This window comes from Myodes glareolus, chromosome 3, assembly GCF_982192425.1.
Source record: "Myodes glareolus chromosome 3, mMyoGla1.1, whole genome shotgun sequence".
Lineage (NCBI taxonomy): Eukaryota > Metazoa > Chordata > Mammalia > Rodentia > Cricetidae > Myodes > Myodes glareolus.
In genome coordinates, this window is record NC_142028.1 from 35230037 (window position 1) to 35245972 (window position 15936).

The 15936-nt window shown below is 40.8% G+C and overlaps 1 protein-coding gene across 5 annotated transcripts in view; it reads left to right on the forward strand.

Annotated features, from left to right (window-relative positions):
* Nucleotides 1-15936, forward strand: part of Tmcc1 (transmembrane and coiled-coil domain family 1) — a 184449-nt gene that overhangs the window by 148483 nt on the left and 20030 nt on the right. The window lies entirely within an intron of this gene.

Here is a 15936-nt window from a genome sequence, read left to right on the forward strand (position 1 = left end):
GCCGAAGAATCGCCTAGAAGCTTCACTGTGCCTAACCCTTTGGTGGAGGATGTGTCCCCAGTGGTAGCTGCCCTCATTTACAGTGTGCGAAAGTGACAGAATCTGCCACAGCTCCTCCGCAATTTGGAAGCCGGAACAAATGGAAAGCGCTTATAGCCAAGAGAGGTTATGATTTGTTTTCACAATCTGAGCTTGCTCTGGTGTTCACAAATGAAGGATGGGCTTTGTGGCAAGCAAAATCAGCAGACTGCCTGACGGGGGTTTTTGGTAAGATAAATGTGTTATGATGAGGGGTTTTCTTTGTTTTTTGGTCTTTTTTTATTTTTCTGTATCAGCTGCATAGAATTGCATCTTAGCAGTATCCATTCTGCAGAATCATGTTGGGTGGAAAAGGATGAGCAAGAGAGCCAGAAAAGATATTTTTGCTGCTTACTCGGGTTCTGACCTTCAGATATAATCATCAGGCTTATCTCAGCTACCCATGAGCAGCTAGAAACTAAGCATTTCTAGATCGTGGGGTGCTCATTCACAATTAGGTCTTTTTCTTCTTTTCAAAAAAATGTCTTTAGGTATTTGTAATTACCTTTTTTTTTCCAGGATTTTCCTAAAGCTTGTGGTGGGGAAGGAAAAATAAAACCTTCATCCTGTTACTGGGTCATTGCCCCTGGAACAGTAGTAGGCTGGAAACATGAGTGTGGATGTGAGGGAAGGCAGGATGAGTAGTCTGCTATTTTCATGCTGTGTGTTGGTGGATGAATGTCTCGGGCTCTTTGTCGTTGCTGTTCAGTATCCAGGGCTGGTTTGAGCTGCATCTCTCTGCCCTCTATTATAACTGAATTTCCTTTTGTGTTCGCTTTTGTACCTTTTTCTTTGTCAGACCCAATTCTGTCATGCAGACTTTTTCTGTTAGTGTTACTACATAGTAACCTTTACTAGAGAAAAGACAACTATAGAAAGTAGCCCTGCAACACAAGACCCAGGGCTCATCTAGCCCCAGCACCTCAGGAAAAAGATGGGACAATCCTGACGTTATTTTGGCCACTAAAATAAGATAATGGACATTTTCTCTTTAAGGCATAGGTTTTGATTTTAGCAAATTTAAGCATCTTAATATGGATATTTATTTTGAGTTAAAGAAATGGATCTTTGTAGAGAGTTCCAGGACAGCCGTGAATAAATAAGTAAGGAGACCCTGTCTCAATTTTTAAAAAGAAAAAGAAAAGAGAAAGAAAGAAAGAAAGAGATTGCATTAGATCCATGAAGTCCTGCCAGAATTATCTGGCTGTAGTCCAGTTTGAGTTTGGATCCTATTATATTTTCTAAGGATAAAGGTTTCCTTTTCTTCACTGTAACTTGGCCGTGTGTTGTTGGAAGATCTGTGACTTGTTTCATTGGCCAAGCTCAGATCTTGTCCTTGGACCCCTCCTCTCAACAACAGGCACAGCCTAATTTCTTAGGAGCTTAGAGTAGGCATAGAAACTGTCCAGTGACACCTGCCTTTCTGCTGACTCACTGGTTATGTAAGCCTTGAATACAGCCATCATATACTGCTCTAGGTTGGGGAATGGAGACTGCCTGTTTACCATGCATCCTTGGGCTCTTCCCAACCTTTTTGGCTAACATGGTCATAAGGTTTCACTGCAGTGAAAAGATAAATCTCTTTTCTCTCTTTGAATTGCTGCATTCTTAAATTCTATGTGTATCTCTCCATGATGAAATTCCCATCTGTTCTCTTGGCACTTGACACCTTCAGAAATAATGATTTCTCTCACTTTTTCGTTAAAGTAAGGACTTCCTTTTCTATCTTTAAGAGCTCAGTTTGAATGCCCCATTATAGGAGCCTCTGAGCTTTCCATGTGAAGTAAGGTTTCCTCCTTCTGTTACCCCTTTCCTCGAAGTACCCTGTTCTTTTCTTCATGGTGGTTTCCATAGTCTATATAGTTGGGTTACCAGTTTCTGTGTTACTGTCACTTGCCGCTCAACCATGAGCTTCATGAAGGCAAAAAGATTTTATTCACTGGTAAATACCCAGCAAAATCCCTCACTGGAGCTTACAGAAAGGACTGGCAGTCAGTAACACATAAACCAAGGGGAGAGCAAACAGTGAAACTCAGGGTGTGATGAAGGTGAAAAGTGAGAGAATATACAGGTTAGAAATGAGGAGGGCTAGATGCAGGGCCTAACAACATGAGACTGCAGAGGCCACATTCAGATTCTTGGTGTTTGGAGGGTCTGGGAAATGCTTGAGGGTCATTGGTTTGGGTACTGGAACTTCATGCATTTTTAGGCAAATACTGCACCATTTAGGTGTGCCCCAGCCCAAAACCCTTGCTCTTTATTTTAAAAACTGGAGGGCTGGTAGGCAAACGTAAGCATCCCCTTAGAGTTGGGCTTTTCTTTTCCCTTTTATTTTCCCTTCAAGTCCACAGAGAACCTAAGTGAATACAGGCAAATCTTTTGTCCAGAAGAAAGGCATTGAGAATTTGTCCTGAGATGGCGGCAGTGCAGATGAGTGCAGAGCATTGTGTACTCAGATGGAAATTTGGAGTGAAGTTGATGGGACTTGGGGGTGGTTTGGGTGTGGTGAGAAGCAGATGATGTCAGGGGGGCTGCTGGTCTGTGGTACACTTTACTTTTTGGCTTGTTTAACTTGTGGACAGTAATTACTGTCCCTGAGGCCAGGAGACCAGGAAGAAGACTTTGAAGAGAGTTCTGATAGGGTTGTGATATACTCTGAGTCTTGGTTCTAGAGATTAGACTATTGCTGTTGTGAAACCTTCAGTGATGATCTAGGGGTGTAATGTAGAACTCTAGTTTAGACTGTGAGTTGAAGCTTGTCTCCTAACATAGTCTTTCCCTGTGCCACGCTGTTACAACCTCAGGTTAGTCTGTCATCCTAAGGTTCCCTTCAGTACCATTCTTATTCTGAACTGTCAGCCTGAAAGGTCTTTCCTTATTCCTTCTGTCAAAAACTTTCCTTTCAATTAATAGTTAAGTTTAATTGGTTAGAGAATGTGTTCTTGGAAAACAAAAATTCTCTACCTTTATTGAGTGGTTTTTACATAAGCTTTATTTCTGAAGTAGGGTTTCAGTTGAAGGAAATACCTACACAGTGAGTTCTAGGCCAACCTGCGCTACAGAGACCCTGCCCACTCCACCCCACTTCAAAGAAAAAAAAGAAAACTAAGCTCCCCCAACCCACACACACAAAATAAAATAAAAAGAGCCAGATGTGAGCTGTGGTAACTATAATCTCAACACTGAGGTGCAAAGGTAACAGGATCACCAAAATTTCAAGACCAGCAGGGAAAGAGTAGAGAAGAAAGAGAAGGAGGGAGGATTAGCACAGACTGAATCTGAATGAGAAGTATCAACACTTCACTGCTGGAAGAATGCTTATGTCTGTTTCCTAAAGGGTCCCTCTATGTCAGGGTAGGAGAATAGTATTGATGTCTTTGAGTCAGTACTGGTCCTCCACTTCTACATACAACCCTACATGCAACCCCATATGCAGCCCAACACTAACTGGAGAAATACAGAAGCAGTCCTGCTGGTAGAACCTTCCCATTTCATAATGCTTCATAAAGACTGAAACATTTAGCTTGCTTTTTCAAAAGTCTGAATCATTAGATGTCCTTGTCATCTTAATTGATACAAGTATGCCTTACCCAGAATCTACTGATATCTCAACATTAGTGATTGTTTATACTTATTAGGAACAACAGATACCTCCATTTTAAATCTCAGAAATGCCTGTGTGACTTCATGAGACCCAGTCTAAAAATCTATGAAAAGGACTACAGCTACTTCAGTGGTAGAGCACTTGCTTAGCATGTGCAAGGTCCTGAGTTAGATCTCCTGCACCAAATAAATTAGGTGATATGCTTTATGTTCTGTTTGAAGAAAATGGTTTGTACTTTGCTATTTGAGAGAGATAAAAGAAGAGAAGAAAGGGGGTTATAACATCATGAAGGAAGGGAAGAAAGTGTATGCTTACATGCTGCAGATTTTGATTTGATAAGGCTATCTTTATTGAGAGCCAGTCAGCTCTCAACAGTGGCAAGCTAGAGACAGAATCAGGAAGTCAGCAATGAGCTTGAGCACCTACTTAGTACAGTGTACAGTTACTGTTATTGTTTTGTTTTGTTTTTCGAGACAGGGTTTCTCTGTGTAACATTCCTAGCTGTCCTGGAACTAGCTCTTGTAGACCAGACTGGTCTCAAACTCACAGAGATCCGCCTGCCTCTGCCTCCCTAGTTCTGGGATTAAAGGTGTGAGCCACCACCTCCCAGCCAGTTACTGTTTTTTAGAGAAACAAAAGTGATGGTGATTGTAGTCATAGCATGTGGAAGGCTAACACAAGAGGAATGCCATGAGTGTATGACCAGTCTGGATTAATATAAGTAAATAAAACACAGAATTCTAACTTCTATGAACTGTACATTCTAGTTTCTGATGATAGATAGAAAAATTCATAGAAATATAAAAATCACTAATATACAAAGGTAAAGATGTATACATAGAAAACTGAAATCAGGGACTGGAAAGATGTTTCAGCAACTGGTGCACTGCTCTCCTAGAGGACCCAGTTCAGTTCCCAGCACCCATATCAGTTAGTTCACAAACACTTATAAATCTAGTTCCAGGGCATCTAACAGTTCTTTCTGGCCTGTTCAGGCACCTGCACACATATGATATGTATACACACACACAAAAAAAAAGAATGAAAATAAAATTTAAAAAAAGAAAGAAAAACGAGGTCAGGATAGAGAAGAGCAAGTATGTAAGAGAAATGAAGGCTGCAGCTTTTCTAGGGTGATCAGTATAGTGGTTGCTATTCAGACATGTGGGAGCAAAACCTTGAAGTGACGGCAAGAATGGAAAGCCTTTTTTTTTTCCCAGATGAGGTCTTACTCTTACTCTGGTTGACCTAAAATTCTCTATATAGACTAGACTGCCGTTGAACTTTCAGTGTTCCTCTTCTGTCTTCCTAGTGCTAGGATTATAGGTTGACATCAGTTCAGATTAGGAACTCAACTATAGAGCATGCATTGGAGAACCTACGGTTGATGCTTCCTACTCCTCACACAGGACCAATTGCCCGCTAACACAAAACTCAGCTACCATCAGCACTGCCAGGTCTACTTCATGGCCCACTTTCAGGGCTTAAGGAAGCTATAGCTGCCTGCTATTTATTCTTGTTTTAAGAAAAACTTTACAGAGGCCAGTCTACAGAGCAAGTTCCAGGAAAACCAGTATTACACAGAGAAACCCTGTCTCTGGAGTAAAAAAGGAAAAAAGAAAATTTTACAGTATTCTCCATCCCATCCCCAGTGTGTATAGCCCATGTTAGGCATTGGAAATAATATCAAAAAAAAAAAAGGTATACAATCCCAGTAGTGACTGTACAAGCAAATAAGACTATGGTGGCTGAGGACTGGTGAGGTGACAACTGAACTCAGGTTCAATCCCCCAGGATTTGCATGGCAGGAGAAACTGATTCCCAAAAGCTGCCCTCAGACCTCCATGTATACCATGCTATCTCCACCAAAAAAAGTTTTAAAACTCTAAGACTATGTTGGCTTTATAGGAGTGTTGCTTTTAACCGTAGTCCCTCTGGACTGGTAAGGAGATTAAGAGACTATCTTCTTAAGAAAATTTGATGGGACTGGAGAGAAGGTTCAGTGGTTAAGAGACTGTACTGCTCAGCATTCACAGGTGGCTCACAATCACCTGCAGCACCAGGTCCAGGGGATACTAAACCTGACCTCCGTGAGTACTGCATGCGTGTGTGCATATAGACACACACAGAGACACATAATTTTTTTTTCAAGACAGGGTTTCTTTATAGCCGTGGTTGTCCTAGAATTTGATTTGTAAACCAGGCTGGTCTCAAACTCACAGAGATCTGTCTGTCTCTGCTTCCCAAGTGCTGGGATTAAAGATGTGTACCACCATCACCACCAGACTCAAACACATAAATATTTAAAAATATTTTTAAAAGAAAATTTACTTGAGATAGGCATGGTGGTACACACCTGTAATTCTACCATTTGAGAGGTGGAGACAGGAGGATTGCCTCAAGTATGAAGTCAGCATGGTCTACAAAATGAGTTCTAGGCCACTGAAGGGTACATAGTGAGACTCTATATTAAAAAGAGAAAAGGGAAGAAGGAAGGCAGAAAGGAAGAAGAGATGGAAGGATGGTCTATTTGATAGATGAGTAACAGACTTTAAGGGAAAGAACCCTCCTCAACAGTGGAAAAAAAAGTAACATATATCAAAGATACACAGAGGTGAACCATGCAGCCCCATGGGAATGTTGTTCATGCTTCTAAAATCAAATTTTCAGGGTTTTTTTGTATTTTGTTTTTGTTTTTGTTTGTATTTTTAGATACGAACTCACTGTGTAGCACAGGTTGGCATGGAACACATGATAATCCTCCTGTTTCAGTCTTCTCGGTGCTACAAACACAGATAGACATATGACTACCATGTCTGGTCAAATTTGCAAATTATTAAATTCATGCCTGCGTGCTAAGAATTGTTGGAGGAGGGAATGTGTGTCTCAGTGGAAGAACAATTGTCTGGTTGTCCTTTGAATCCCAACACAAGGGAGAAAAGTATAAGAGATATTGATGAACTGACAACAAATGGAAATCACCTATCCACTTCAGAGGGAAGTGCTCATACAGCAAACAAAAGGTCAGAGTTGCATGGGAGAGAGCAACCCAACCAGTTGTACTTATGCTATTACCACCATAAGAAAGTGTAGTTAGGGGCTGGAGAGATGGCTCAGTGGTTAAGAGCATTGCCTGCTCTTCCAAAGGTCCTGAGTTCAATTCCCGGCAACCACATGGTGGCTCACAACCATCTGTAATGAGATCTGGTGCCCTCTTCTGGCCTTCAAGCATACACACAGACAGAATATTGTATACATAATAAATAAATAAATATTAAAAAAAAAGAAAGTGTAGTTAGGTGAAAAACGTGATCGTGATGAGTCATACCTTCTACACAAGTGCTAGCAGGCTACTGGTTTCTTTGTTTTTGATAGTCATGAAGAAAGAGAGAAAGAGAGAGAGTGTGTGTGTTATTGACCAAGTCCAGCCTCAAGAAGCGAATATGAAAATGAAAGCAAAGCACCCTGACTTGTAAGACAGGAACTCTATGGTGTACAAGGAGAAAAACACAAGTCTACAGGACCAACCAGAACCTCTTGAGTTTACTGCTTACTGACTATGGGACATATTCCTTTGTGGCTCTTAAGGCCAAGATTTTGAGTCTCTGAACATTATAATTTGCAAATTTGACCAGACATGGTAGCCTGTATGTCTATCTGTATTTGCAGCACTGAAGAAACTGAAGCAGGAGGATTACCATGTGTTCCATGCCAACCTGAGCTACACAGTGAGTTCCTATCTGTAAAAAAAAACAAAACAAAACTGCAAATTTGATCTTGGAGACAATATATTAAAAGTCAGATATTCTTCCTTAATCTCTACTGTTACATGAGGGGCCTGCTTGTTGTGGTTTCTGTACCGCCCAGTACCCCACAGCCGGCAAGCCCCAAAGAAAATCACACAGAGATCTCCATAAATTATAAAACTGATTGGCCCATTAGCTCAGGCTTCTTGTTAACTCTTGTAGCTTATATTAACCCATTATTCTCATCTATGGTGGCCACATGGCTCAGTAACTTTTCCAGCGGGGCAGGTTACATCTTGCCTCTTCGGAGTCTGGGCAGGCGTGGTAGGAATCAGCTTCCTCCTTCCCAGAATTCTCCTGTTCTCATTGCATCACCTCTACTTCCTGTCTGGTTTTCCCGCCTGTACTTCCTGCCTGGTCAATCAGCGTTTACTTAAAACATGATTGACAGAATACAGACAATTCTCCTGCACCACTCTACTACCATTACCTCATGAATATGTAAATTAAACCACATACATTCTGGTTCAAAAACAAAACCATCTCTATCTCTAGCATAAAATGTGGGCAGAACTGTGAAACTTACTCTAGAGGTGTCACGAATCAGCTCTAACAGGCAGTGACACAATCTATCCTATGAAAGCTAACAGGGGGCTAGGAGGTAGAAGGAGTGGAGAGATGGTTCAGCGGTTAAGGAGATCTGGGTTCAATTCCCTACACTCACATGGCAGCTCACAGCTGTCTGTGACTCCAGTTCCAAGGGACCTAACTCCCATGGCCAAACACCAGTGCACATAAAATAAATTTCAAAAGAAAAAGCTTGCCCTGGAAAAGACCAGGAAGAAACCCACTCCTAACAAAACTGTATGTGTCAGATGAATTCCAAAGACTTCCCCACTTCTATCTGCTGTTGTCTTTTTTTACTTCATGAAGTAGTGATGTATATTGTTTAGTGTGTCGATTATGGGATTTCCACAAAGAGCTAATATTCTATAAGCCAGACAGAACTTGTACTGAAGATAGTGATTTGAGACCAGGGATGGGGGGAATGGATCTGCTGGCCAGGAGAACATTGCCTTTTTTAAGTATGTTGTAGGCAGAGCTGCAGCACTTAGGGTAATCATCTCAGTTGGCTTTTCTTGGCTCATGCAGCATTTCATTCTGTAAAATATATATTCCAATAAGCCAAGCAGAGGAGACTAGCTTATAAAGACTTAAAAAGAACTGACAATATGGCTTAGCAGGTAAAGGCACTTGCCACGAAACTCGCAGCATGAGTTCAATCCCCAGTACTCACATGATAAAAGAAAATAACCAAGGCTAGAGAGATGGCTCAGAGGTTAAGAGCACTGACTGCTCTTCCAGAGGTCCTGAGTTCAATTCCCAGCAACCACATGGTGGCTCACAACCATCTGTAATGAGATCTGGTGCCCTCTACTGGCCTGAAGGCATACATGCAGACAGAACATAATAAGTAAATAAAAATATTTTTTTAAAAAAAAAAAGAAAATAACCAACTCCCATAAGCTGTTTTCTGATCTCCATACGTGTCCATGGTACATTTGTATATACATTCTCAGAGAAAGACATGGATAGATGGATAGATAGAATATAAATAAGAATAAGTAATTAAATGTAATTTAAAAATAAAAACTTAGAGCACTTGCCATTTCTACAGAGGACCTGAATGTGGTTCCCAGCATCTACATCAGGCAACTCAATAATCACTTGTAGCTCTAACTCCAGAAAACCTGATACTCTCTTCTGGACTCCACAGGCACCTTCATTCACACATACATACACATATGTATTTTTTACTTATAAGTAAAAACTAAAATATAGTTTTAATCTTTAAAGACAGAAAAAAGTTAAAGAAAGCCAAAACAAAAATATTAATTTGGGGGCAGACACGTACGTGTTGAGGTAGGGTCTTACCATGTCGCCCTAGCTAGTCCAGAACTGACTACATAACCAGCCTTGAACTTGCAAAAGTCCTCCTGTCTGTCTCCCAGGTCCTGAGATTATAGATGTGTATCACCATAACCATCTTAAATTGGTCCTCTCAAAGTTACTTTTCTTGCAAGGGACAAGAATACAGAACAGTGTTAGAGGAGGGCCTGCTTTTGTTGGTTCCCAGCTGCCCTGCTAGCTTAGCCCCAAAATAATCACACACAAATTGTGTTAATTAAATCACTGCTTGTCCCATTAGCTATAACTTCTTATTGGCTTAACTCTTACATCTTAATTTAACCCATTTCTATTAATCCTTATATCACCACAAGGTCGTGGCCTACCAGCAAAGTTCCAGCACATCTATCTCTGGCAGCAGATCTATAGTGTCTCTTTCTCCACCTTCCTTCTCCCAGCATTTGGTTCCCTCTTCCCCGCCTACCTAAGTTCTGCCCTATCAACAGGCCAAAGCAGTTTCTTTATTCATTAATGGTAATCACAGCACACAGAGGGGACTCCCACATCACCTCCCCCTTTCTGTTTAAATAAAAAGGGAAGTTTTAACATAGTAAAATTACATATAACAAAACAGCTATCAAGCGAGAATTACACTTACTAGTTAGTATTGGATGCTTAAAGATTATGTTTTTTAGTTTTGCAGTATGTATATGTGTATGTGAGTGATATATATGTATATGTGTGTAGGTGTGGGCTCATGTAGAGACTGGAGGAAGTGACAGAGTATCCTTTCACTCTCTGATTCCTTCCCTTGAGACAGGATCTTTCACTGAACGTGGGGTCATTCAGCAAACACCAGCAATCCTCCTGTCTATGCCCCCACCAATGCTGGGGTTAAAGGTATTCATACAACCATGCCCAGTTTTTTACATGGGTGCTAAAATCTAAACTCAACCTCTCATGCTTGTGCATCAAGAGCTCTTAGGCCCTGTGTGCAGCAAGTAGCCCCACCTCCCCAGCCCCAGGTTTCCTTTTTATGAAAGGGGTGAAGCACTGGGAACTTTACTAACTGATTGAAGAAATGGGCCTATTTTGGGAATTTGCTGTCATATAATTGTGGTGAAAGATTGGATAGCAACTTGGACTTGGTTTGGTGATAGCACCTTTACTCTAAAAATGATAACATTTACCAGGCACTGTGGCACACCTTTAATCCCAGCACTTGTTAGGCAGAGGCAAGTGGATCTCTGTGAGTTTCAGGACATCCAGGGTGAGAGAAGAAAGAAGTGACTTTTTTTAACCTGGTCCTGTTAGGGTCTGGTCTAGGAACTTAGTCCAAAACAATAATCATCTGTCAGGCATATTTTAACTGAACACTTCCTGGGTGTGCTGTCTTGGGAATCAAGTGTCAGGACCTCTCTTGGGTCACATAAGCATTCTAGCACTCACTATACATATCCAGTCCCCAATTTAGTACATTCAACATCTTTTTTTTTATTGAGTTCTACATTTTTTTCTGCTCTCCTCCCTGCCTCTCCCCTCCCCCCTTCATTCCTCCCCCAAGGTGCCCTCAGAAGATCTTGTCCTTTTCTACTTTCTACTTCCTATGTAGATTAGATCTATGTAAGTTTTTCTTAGTGTCCTCTTTGTTGTCTAAGTTCTCTGGGATTGTATTTGTAGGCTGGTTTTCTTTGCTATGTTTAAAAACCACCTATGAGTGAGTACATGTGATAATTGTCTTTCTGTGTCTGGGTTACCTCACTCAAAATAATGTTTTCTAGCTCCATCCATTTACCTGCAAAATTGAAGATGTCGTTATTTTTTTATGCTGTGTAGTATTCCATTGTAGAAATGTGCCACATTTTCCTTATCCATTCTTTAGTCGAGGGGCATTTGGGTTGTTTCCATGTTCTGGCTATGACAAATAATGCTGCTATAAACATAGTTGAGCACATGTCCTTGTGGCACAATTGAACATCCTTTGGATATATACCCAAAAGTGATATTACTGGGTATTGAGGAAGGTTGTTTCCTAATTTTCTGAGAAATCGCCACACTGACATCCAAAGGGGTTTTACCAGCTTGCATTCCCACCAGCAATGCAGAAGTGTTCCCTTTTCCCCACAACCTCTCCAGCATAAGTTGTCATCAGTGTTTTTGATCTTGGCCATTCTTACAGGTGTAAGATGGAATCTCAGAGTTGTTTTGATTTGCATTTCTCTGGTGACTAAGGATGTTGACCATTTCCCTAAGTGTCTTTCAGCCATTTTAGATTCCTCTGTTGAGAGTTCTCTGTTTAAGTCTGTACACCAATTTTTTTAAATTGGATTATGTGTTCTTTTGGTGTCCAATTTCTAGAGTTCTTTGTATATTTTGGAGATCAGCCCTCTGTCTGATGTGGGGTTAGTGAAGATCTTTTCCCATTCTGTAGGCTGTAACTTTGTCTTGTTGACCGTGTCCTTTGCCTTACAGTTTCAGAAGGTCCCATTTATTGTTTCTCTCAGTGTCTGTGCTGCTGGGGTTATGTTTAGGAAGTGGTTTCCTGTGCCAGTGCCTTCAAGTGTACTTCCCACTTTCTCTTCTATAAGGTTCAGTGTGGCTGGCTTTGTGTTGAGGTCTTTGATCTATTTGGACTTGAGTTTTGTGCATGGTGATATGCACAAAATGGGTCTGTTTTCTTTCTTCTACATGTTGATATCCAGTTATGCCAGCACCACTTGTTAAATATGCTTTCTTTTTTCCATTTGATATTTTTTTGCTTCTTTGTCAAAATCAGGTGCTAAAAGATGTGTGGATTGATATCCGGCCGGGTCTTCTATTCAGCTCCGTTTGTCCTCCTGTCTGTTTTTATGCCAAAACCAGGCTGTTTTCAGAACTGTAGCTCTGTAGTAGAGTTTGAAGTCAGGGATTGTGATGCCTCCAGAAATTCTTTTATTGTACAGGATTGTTTTTTACTATCCTGGGTTTTTTGCTTTTCAATATGAAGTTGAGTACCAGTCTTTCAAGGTCTTTGAAGAATCTTGCTGGGATTGTGATGGGCATTGCATTGACTCTGTTCAACTTTTTTTCAAAACACTCTTAGGAAAAAAAATAATGTGATCGCATTGTATGTGTGAGAAAATGTAGGCTCCAAGAGTACATGTGGGCAGCCCAAAGACATAGCTAGTGAATTTGGAAAGGTCACAATGAAATCAAACCATTGTACTTTATGTCAATATTGTTGTACAATATTGCTATATGCTGTTGTGTCCCCCTCCCTCCATTTCATGCCCTTGTGTGTTGTGTGTTTCTCTATCTGTCTCTTGGCTGTCCTGCCTAGGGTCTTTACAAAGTCTTGCTTTGTAGTCTAGGCAGGCTTACAACTAGTGACCCTCGTGTCTACCCAGCTTGTACTGATGCATTTATCCATTTAAAAAACTGATCTTTATTTGCAAATGAAAACTGTAAGCAGTTAAATGCTTTGCCAATTACTGTGCCTAAATGACTTCTCTTTGTCCCTCATGAATCTTTTCACCTTTTCTTTGAATTGTTTTCTGGTCAATTAATTTGTGCCAGCTAGTAATTTCAGTCTAGCTTTCTTAATAAAGAGAAACAAATACAGAAAGCAGTGTGACCCGCAGCCCCACTACAAAGGAGCCAATTTGCAGTGACTGCTCTGAGCAGCAGAGAAACACTAGCAAGCAGGTGGTATTTGCTGCCTCTTTAGACCTGCTGACAGCTGGCAGGGAGAGGTGCTTTTCTGTCATTGTTTATAAATTGATAATAATGGTTTTTGAGGTTGCTGTGAGGATTGGAAGGTTATCTGACCACAGGCTAGGTAGGCTACAAGGCCAACTTTCAAAGTGTGTCCTTCTTTGTTGAGTTGAATTTTACCTTTGTTCCGGATTCTGTGTAGCCTTTGTTATGTCTTAGAAGCAAGTATGTATGACCTAAAATCTATTAAGATGAGATCTTTAATAAGAACGATTCACATGCTATTGCAGTAATGGTCAGTGCCAACAACCTACACTGTGCCAGGTGCTGCCACAGCACTTTCACACTCAGGACACACTTCATCCTTAAAGCACTCTCCTGACTGTGCACTGGAGTTCCTCTCCTTTACAGTGATATGCCCAGTCTATGCTTCCCCAGAATATCCAAGGGACCAACATCAGTCACCTAGATCTTTCATGTTTATACCTTTCAAGAATTCTGAGCCAATCCCAGGAAGTTGAATCAGGAGGAGTCTTAAGTTTGAGGCCAGCTTGGGCTACTACTATTAAAATGCTATAAGAAAAGGAGAAAGTCCTGGACTGGTGATGCAACTTAGTGTTTCAGTGATTGACAGGGTATAAAAAGAGACTGTGCCTTGGCTTCCCGGACGCCCAGACCCAAATAATCACACAGAAATTATATTAATTACAACACTGTTTGTCCTATTAGCTCAGGCTTCTTATTAAATAACTCTTACATCTTAAATTAACCCATTTCTATTAATCTATGTATCACCACAAGACTGTGGCCTACCAGTAAAGTTCCAGCGTCATTCTCATTTGGTAGCTACATGGCGTCTCTTTGAATACGCCTACTCTTTCTCTATATCTCTGTTCAGATTTCCTGCCTGGCTATTGCCCTTCCGTAGGCCAAACCAGCTTCTTTATTAACCAATGGTAATAAAACATATTCACAGCATATAAAGGGGAATCCCACATCAATAAGGGATTAGATCTTCTGCCCATCCTCGGGAGGGAATATTTTAGTATCACCTTTGTAAACTTTTTCACATTTGAAAGTGAGTTGTCTGGAATGAGTTACAGACCCAGTTCTGTGTGTTATATCCAACCTCATGTGCAGCAAAGGAACTATTTTCTGATTGATAGTCATGTCAGGTTCCCATAGTTAGAGCACAGACTTTCCCCTTTAGGCCTTGGTTCTTGCTCCATTTCTGAGTTTCTCTACTTTTAAAATGGGTACCTTTCACAATTGGGAGGTATTCCTGGGTATTTCTATAAGTTCCAGTTTCCAGTGTCAGCTGTCCTCTTACAGTCACGTTGATGTCTCTCTGGGAACTCTTTATTGGGAAGACACACGGACCCCAGCTAGGACAGGAATCAGAGTAAAGAGAATATGTTTTATTTAAGTATTTTAAAGAGAAACAATTCTAACCAAAGTGCAATCATTTATAAACATTCATATATTGAAAATTATTGTGGCTTCTTTTTTAGTGGTTGAACTTTGATTCTAGTCTCTAATAGTATTTTTAAACGTTTTTAGATTTATTTTTATTTTTTATGTATGTTTTACCTGTGTGTATGTGTGCCACATGCATGTCCAATGCCCTTGTAATGACAAATGGTTGTAAGCCACTATGTAAATGCTAGGAACTGAACCCAGGTCTACAACAAGTGCCCCTAACTGTTGAGCCATCTTTCCAGTCTTCTCTAACAATATTTTCACCAGCTTGATTAATTTCTTTTGTTGTTGTTGTTGTTGTTAGATTTACTTGTTTGTGGGGGTGGGGAGTATATACAAACATGCCACAGCCTATGTGGAGATCAGAACAACTTTATGGGTCAGTTCTCTCTTTCCACCATGTGGATCCCAGGACTAGAACTCCAGTATGTGCCATTACCCACTAAGCCATGTCCCGATTCGTTTTGATACCACAGATTCATGCGTTTGAACATAGAGAAGCTTGCTTGAAGATTCTTCATATCACTGTTCCATATATTCTGCAGTATAATTTGATCTTAATTATTGGACGTAGATAAGCAAAATGGTATTATGCACTTTAGTTATAAGATACTAAATATCTTGGAGCACTTAAGAACAAGGATTTTTAGAGCTATTACTAAGACTCTTGAGGCCTTGTCCATCTGAGACTTTGACTGCCTGTCCCTTCTGCAGTCTCTAGGGACTGTGCTCCTCAAAGGTGAATCAACATGCGGAGGAAGTAATGCAAAAGGCACTGTACTAGTTTCCTTCAAGGGTTTGTCTCTTGCTGTGCCGGGGGTGGGAAGTAGGGCTCTTCCATTGGGGGTGGGAAGTAGGGCTCTTCCATTGGTCTGCTTTCCGAACCCCAACAGTGTCATTGAAATAGGAAAAAAAAGTACTGTGGTGATGGTGGTGGTGTTCTGTTTTGTTTTCTCAGTCTTAGGCATCACACCCAGAGCCTCCTATGTGCTAAGGCAAGTACTTCACCACTAAAGTATACCCCTAGGGTATAAGAACACTGTCCTCCTCCAGCCTCAGCTAACTAACTGCTTTGACGGTAGGAGTTAAAGCTTTCAAGTCTAAGTAGTTGTCCTTTCTTCCATTCCTTTTAGTGACACTCACCCATATGAAACGACAGTGTGTGAGCTTTCTAATTGTAGTTCCTTACCCAAGGCAAACCTTTTATTGGATAAAACACAAAATTGGGGCTCAAAAAGATCTAACCTTAGTCACTGATTTGTTTAATCACTTACCTCTCACTACCCTGTCTATTCATACCATCTTTCTGGGTACACCACAGTTAACTTAATTCAGAAGCGTTCAGCAGCATCTCCCCAGTCTAGCCTCTGCCTGTTTCCCACTGCAGCAAAATGTCCCAAGAATAGAGGATGATCTCATTATCCTGGG